The sequence below is a fragment of the Salmo salar genome, chromosome 27, assembly GCF_965601325.2.
Source record: "Salmo salar chromosome 27, fSalSal1, whole genome shotgun sequence".
NCBI classification, from domain to species: Eukaryota; Metazoa; Chordata; class Actinopteri; order Salmoniformes; family Salmonidae; genus Salmo; species Salmo salar.
This window is the reverse complement of record NC_138317.1, coordinates 44145181-44152500: the sequence shown is the minus strand read 5'-3', so window position 1 is coordinate 44152500 and position 7320 is coordinate 44145181. Positions and strand designations below refer to the sequence as shown.

Sequence of the window (7320 nt, the reverse complement as noted above, 5' to 3'; positions counted from 1 at the left end):
GTTTTATAGTGACCCTTGAACAGGCTTGTCAAATGACGCCTGGTCCTGTCTGTGTCCCTGGGGGCGTGCCTATGACTGAGTTAGACTTGGTTACAGAAATACAATTCTATTACATTAACATCAGTACATAGCATCTCAATGTATTATAAAAGCTTTATCCTTATTAATACATTCTATACAACCATTATGATGCAAGTCTAAAGCTGAGGCTATTATATAAACAGTTTTATGGTAATATGGCTATATTGTCTCTTCTGAGTATCACAAAATTGTACCAAGCGGATCAGTTCGTAGCTGGATGCTTCACCAATCTTCCATACCTTCTCCAGAACACAAATGTCGCTTGGCTCCCCAATTCTGTGAGTTGGAAGAATTTCCTGTGTCTCTCTATGGGCCATGTGGCCAGAGACTCTCCTGGAATTTTACCACTCCTTCACACAGGGCCTGGGTGGGGGAAGGTAGGTTGGGGGATGGTGCAAAGGGGAGGGGGTCAACTGTCCTCCCTGTACCAAAAGAGGCCAACGTCATGACAGCTAGGAAGGACATCCACAGAGACTTACATTCAGTACGCTCACCTTCAGAGAGCTAGGAAGGACATCCACATATCACAGCCATAGAAAGTACACTTTTCCTCAGTAAAGTACTTATCAGTCAGAGGTAGAAGAGGGGAGGGGTTGGTTCAGGATATTTGGTCCTCTCCTGTTTACTCTCTCTCTCTCTGTCCTCCTCTCTTTCTCTCTGTCCTCTCACTCTCTCTTTCTCTCTGTCCTCCCCTCTTTCTCTCTTTCTTCTCTCTGTTCCCCCCTCTCTCTTTCTCTCTGTCCTCCCCTCTTTCTCTCTCTGTCCTCCCCTCTTTCTCTCTCTGTCCTCCCCTCTTTCTCTCTCTCTGTCCTCCCCTCTTTCTCTCTGTCTCTCTCTGTCCTCCCCTCTTTCTCTCTCTCTGTCCTTCCCTCTTTCTCTCTCTGTCCTCCCCTCTTTCTCTCTCTCTGTCCTCCCCCTCTTTCTCTCTGTCTCTCTGTCTCTCTGTCCTCCCCTCTTTCTCTCTCTCTGTTCTCCCCTCTTTCTCTCTCTCTCAGTCCTCCCCTCTTTCTCTCACTCTCTCTGTCCTCCCCTCTGTCCTCCCCTCTATCTCTCTCTCTGTCCTCCCCTCTTTCTCTCTCTCTGTCCTCCCCTCTTTCTCTCTCTCTCTCTGTCCTCCCCTCTTTCTCTCTCTCTCTCTGTCCTCCCCTCTTTCTCTCTCTCTCTGTCCTCCCCTCTTTCTCCCTATCTATCAATTCAATTCAATTTATGGGGCTTTATTGTCATGGGAAACATATGTTAACATTGCCAAAGCAAGTGAAATAGATAATATACAATAGTGAAATAAACAATAAAAAATGAACAGTAAACTTTACACTCACAGAAGTTCCAAAAGAATAAAGACATTTCAAACGTCATATTATGTATATATACAGTGTTGCAACGATGTGCAAATAGTTAAAGTACAAAAGGGAAAATAAATAAGCATAAATATGGGTTGTATTTACAATGGTGTTTGTTCTTCACTGGTTGACCTTTTCTTGTGGCAACAGGTCACAAATCTTGCTGCTGTGATGGCACACTGTGGTATTTCACCCAGTAGATATGGGAGTTTATCAAAATTGGGTTTGTTTTCTAATTCTTTATGGATCTGTGTAATCTGAGGGAAATATATATCTCTAATATGGTCATACATTTGGCAGGAGGTTATGAAGTGCAGCTCAGTTTCCACCTCATTTTGTGGGCAGTGTGCACATAGCCTGTCTTCTCTTGAGAGCCATGTCTGCCTACGGCGGCCTTTCTCAATAGCAAGGCTATGCTCACTGAGTCTGTATATAGTCAAAGCTTTCCTTAAGTTTGGGTCAGTCACAGTGGTCAGGTATTCTGCCACTGTATACTCTCTGTTTAGGGCCAAATAGCATTCTAGTTTGCTCAGTTTTTTTGGTTAATTCTTTCCAAAGTGTCAAGTAATTATCTTTTTGTTTTCTCATGATTTGGTTGGGTCTAATTGTGTTGCTGTCCTGGGGCTCTGTGGGGTGTGTTTGTGTTTGTGAACAGAGACCCAGGACCAGCTTGCTTAGGGGACTCTTCTCCAGGTTAATTTCTCTGTAGGTGATGGTTTTGTATTTTCTCTCCCCCCCTCGCTCTCTGTCTGTCTGTCTGTCTGTCTGTCTGTCTGTCTGTCTGTCTGTCTGTCTGTCTGTCTGTCTGTCTGTCTGTCTGTCTGTCTGTCTGTCTGTCTGTCTGTCTGTCTGTCTGTCTGTCTGTCTGTCTGTCTGTCTGTCTGTCTGTCTCTGTCTCTGTCTGTCTGTCTGTCTGTCTGTCTGTCTGTCTCTGTCTCTGTCTCTGTCTCTGTCTCTGTCTCTCTCTCTCTCCATCTTTGTCTCTCTCCATCTCTCTCTCTGTCTCTCTCTCTCCCTCCATCTTTGTTACACTCCGTCTCTCTCTCTCTCTCTCCCCATCTCTCTCTCTCTCCATCTCTCTCTCTCTCTCTCTCTCTCTCTGTCTCTCTCTCTCCATCTTTGTCTCTCACCATCTCTCTCTCTCTCTCCATCTCTCTCTCTCTCTCTCTCTCTCTGAATGCAGATTCCTGACAGAGTGTGTGAGCGCTACAGTGGACTAGGGGATCAGTCAGTGGAGTGTGTGTTTGTAAGAAAGTCCTTTCCTAACTGCAGACATGGAGACCCATTTCCTGATGAGAGTGTTGTAAGTACAGTTACTAATGTACATGTTTCTTCTTCAGGGGCCTTCTGTGTTTGTATATTCCACTCAGACACACACAGCAACTGATCTACTCTCTCAGGAATCTCTCACTTGGATCCACTTCACACACTTTAATCCTGTAGGTGACATGTGTGCGCTTTTTAAATCTGTCCCCTCGTGGAACAAAAGTTCCCTGAGGAACCATTCCTGGATTACCCCATGTCAGAAGCGTAACACCTCTGAGAAACAGAGGAGAGAATGAGAAGGGAAAAAAAACGATTGCTCAAAGCCTCTGTCTCTCTCTATTTCTCTTTCTCATTCTCTCTCTCTCTGTCTCTCTCTCCACTTCTCTCTGATCTGATTTGTTGACTGAGTTAAAGCAGAGGACAACATGAAAGCCTTTTTCTTGCTCTCACACACATCAGAGACAGAGGAGAGAAAGAGTGAAACAGCTCTATTATCCTCAAGGAGGTAAAGAGAAGGAACAAAATAATGAATGTAATGAACAGCAGTATTGATTTATATGTATGGGTTTGTTCTATCGATAATGAACTGAACAGTATTGATTTATATGTATGGGTTTGTTCTATCGATAATGAACAGCAGTATTGATTTATATGTAGGGGCTTGTTCTATCGATAATGAACTGAACAGCAGTATTGATTTATATGTATGGGTTTGTTCTATCGATAATGAACTGAACAGTATTGATTTATATGTATGGGTTTGTTCTATCGATAATGAACTGAACAGTATTGATTTATATGTATGGGTTTGTTCTATCGATAATGAACAGCAGTATTGATTTATATGTAGGGGCTTGTTCTATCGATAATGAACTGAACAGCAGTATTGATTTATATGTAGGGGTTTGTTCTATCTATAATGAACAGCAGTATTGATTCTCTCTCCTCTCTGCATTGTTAGTTAAACAACAGGTGTAGTAGACCTCACAGTGAAATGCTGAATACAACAGGTGTAGTAGACCTCACAGTGAAATGCTGAATACAACAGGTGTAGACCTTCACAGTGAAATGCTGAATACAACAGGTGTAGTAGACCTCACAGTGAAATGCTGAATACAACAGGTGTAGACCTTCACAGTGAAATGCTGAATACAACAGGTGTAGTAGACCTCACAGTGAAATGCTGAATACAACAGGTGTAGTAGACCTCACAGTGAAATGCTGAATACAACAGGTGTAGTAGACCTTACAGTGAAATGTTGAATACAACAGGTGTAGTAGACCTTACAGTGAAATGTTGAATACAACAGGTGTAGTAGACCTCACAGTGAAATGCTGAATACAACAGGTGTAGTAGACCTTACAGTGAAATGCTGAATACAACAGGTGTAGTAGACCTCACAGTGAAATGCTGAATACAACAGGTGTAGTAGACCTCACAGTGAAATGCTGAATACAACAGGTGTAGTAGACCTCACAGTGAAATGCTGAATACAACAGGTGTAGTAGACCTTACAGTGAAATGCTGAATACAACAGGTGTAGTAGACCTTACAGTGAAATGCTGAATACAACAGGTGTAGTAGACCTCACAGTGGAAATGCTGAATACAACAGGTGTAGTAGACCTTACAGTGAAATGCTGAATACAACAGGTGTAGTAGACCTCACAGTGAAATGCTGAATACAACAGGTGTAGTAGACCTCACAGTGAAATGCTGAATACAACAGGTGTAGTAGACATCACAGTGAAATGCTGAATACAACAGGTGTAATAGACCTTACAGTGAAATGCTGAATACAACAGGTGTAGTAGACCTTACAGTGAAATGCTGAATACAACAGGTGTAGTAGACCTCACAGTGAAATGCTGAATACAACAGATGTAGTAGACCTTACAGTGAAATGCTGAATACAACAGGTGTAGTAGACCTCACAGTGAAATGCTGAATACAACAGGTGTATTAGACCTCACAGTGAAATGCTGAATACAACAGGTGTAGTAGACCTCACAGTGAAATGCTGAATACAACAGGTGTAGTAGACCTCACAGTGAAATGCTGAATACAAAAGGTGTAGTAGACCTCACAGTGAAATGCTGAATACAACAGGTGTAGTAGACCTCACAGTGAAATGCTGAATACAACAGGTGTAGTAGACCTCACAGTGAAATGCTGTGTGTGTGTGTGTGTGTGTGTGTGTGTGTGTGTGTGTGTGTGTGTGTGTGTGTGTGTGCATGTGTGTGTGTGTGTGTGGTTGTGTGTGTGTGTGTGTGTGTGTGTGTGTGTGTGTGTATATTTTTATTACAGCACTCAGTCTTTTTGGGTAGGAGTCTATTGGCATGGGATATCTTGATGTGGTAATATTTATCCCCTTTCTTTGCAAAAGCGCTCCAAATCTGTCAGATTGCGAGGACATCTCTGCACAGCCCTCTTCAGATCACCCCAGAGATGTTTAATTGGATTCAGGTCTGGGCTCTGGCTGGGCCATTCCAAAACGTTCATCTTCTTCTGGTGAAGCCATGCTTTCGTGGATTTGGATGTGTGCTTTGGGTCGTTGTCGTGCTGAAAGGTGAACTTCATCTTCAGCTTTCTAACGGACGCCTGAAGGTTTTGTGCCAAAATTGCCTGGTATTTGGAACTGTTTATAATTCCCTCCACCCTGACTAAGGCCCTGGATCCAGCTGAAGAAAATGTAAATCTCAAGAGCTCATAACAATTACCGTAATTTCCGGACTATAAGCCGCTACTTTTTCCCCAGGCTTTGAACCTCGCGGCTTAAACAATGACGCGGCTAATATATGGATTTTTCCCACTTTCAAAATTTTTTTAAAAAAAATTAAAATGTAAAAATAAAAAAACACATTCTGTGACATGCTCAGTTTTTTGGCGGCATGAAGCTTTCATTAGACCAATGAAATTGCCGAACGGGTTAAGGTCAAACAACTTTTTTGTTTACTGTTTAGATTAAATCGAGCGCTCTCAAACTTCCCATCATTCTGATTACGGTAGTCATTTTGTCACCCTCATCATGGCAAAGACACGGAGAAATGCATATGATGCAGCTTTCAAGTTGAAGGCGATTGATCTGGCTGTTGGAAAAGGAAATAGAGCTGCTGCACGGGAGCTTGGTCTGGAGAAATGCCTTTCTTGGTAGGCTACTGTTTACTGCAATTTTTTTTTTTGTTGTTACAAGCCGTGTTTCGTTAAAGCCTATTTATTTTTGTTACAAGCCGTGTTTCGTTAAAGCCTGTGTAAAGTTAATTTGTTTCAATATACCGGTAGGCACCTGCGGCTTATAGACATGTGCGGCTTATTTATGTTCAAAATAATAATTTTTAAAAAAATCATTGGGTGCGGCTTATATTCAGGTGCGCTCAATAGTCCGGAAACTACGCTAGTATCAATGGTGTCCTTTAGAATGTCCTTTAGTTAGGTGACTATAATCACTGCTGTAAGCTTGCTACAAGCTAAACAGTACAACTACCGTAGAAGGATATGGTAACGTCCCTTGAGTTAGGGAACTACAGTCACTGCTATAAGCTAGCTCCAAGCTAAACAGTACAACTACCGTAGAAGGACATGGTAAAGTCCCTTGAGTTAGGGAACTACAGTCACTGCTATAAGCTAGCTCCAAGCTAAACAGTACAACTACCGTAGAAGGATATGGTAACGTCCCTTGAGTTAGGGGACTATAATCACTGCTGTGTGCTCCCTATGATGTTGAGATATGGGCTGCTCAGGCTGTTGTTACATTAATACCATTTGAGGGGCGCGCATCAAGAGCCCAAAGCCATTAATACCATTTGAGGGGTGCGCATCAAGAGCCCACTGCCATATTGGACTGTGTGTGGTTTCAGAGAAACAAGCCAATAAGAAGTGTGTATTAATTCAATCCATTATCAGAATGGAAGGGGAGTACATTAGGCAAGGCCCTCTGTACTTCTATGGAGTACAGAGGGCAGCCTATTTTTATTTATTTAAACTTTGTTTAACTCGGCAAGTCAGTTTTAAGAACAAATTCTTATTTACAATGACAGCCTACCAGGGAACAGTGGGTTAACTGCCTTGTTCAGGGGGCAGAACAACAGATTTTTACCTTGTCAGCTCAGGGATTTGATCTAACCAGCTTTTAGTGACTAATGCTCTAACCACTAGATTACCTGCCTATGAGGTTATTTACATTTGACATTTTCACTAATGAATGCATCCCTGGTAGTAACTAATATACTGTTTCAAAAGGTTTCTCCTGTTCACTAATGAATGCACCCGTAGTAGTAACTAATATACTGTTTCAAAAGGTTTCTCCTGTACTGTGTCTACTGAACACGACCCAGTTTAGAGAGAAGAAGAGATTGAAGGGAGGAATATTATTTCTACATTTATCCACTCTGCTGTAATGAAACATGCTGTATCAAATATTGGCCTATTTGTCCTCTCCGCCATATTTCGACGTTCTCCCCATCCCTTCTCTCTCTTTCTCTCCTGTCTCTCACGCTCTTTCTCTCTCTCTCTCTCTCTCTCTCTCTCTCTCGATCTCAGTATTGTTTCAGTCCATCCAGAGAGAAATCCAGGAGAAAGAAAGAAAGAGTCATTGTAAGAGATAGTCATCCTAGCCCTCTGACTAGTACAGCTG

General features: G+C 42.3%; 1 long non-coding RNA gene across 1 annotated transcript in view; it reads left to right on the top strand.

Annotated features, from left to right (window-relative positions):
* LOC145864424 (uncharacterized) overlaps window positions 1-2730 on the top strand; it is a 192027-nt gene extending 189297 nt beyond the window's left edge. Inside the window, exon 3 of the long non-coding RNA XR_014382980.1 lies at window positions 2605-2730. This is a non-coding gene — a long non-coding RNA (uncharacterized LOC145864424). The remainder of the gene's footprint in view (window positions 1-2604) is intronic.
* The last annotated feature ends 4590 nt before the right edge of the window (window positions 2731-7320 follow it).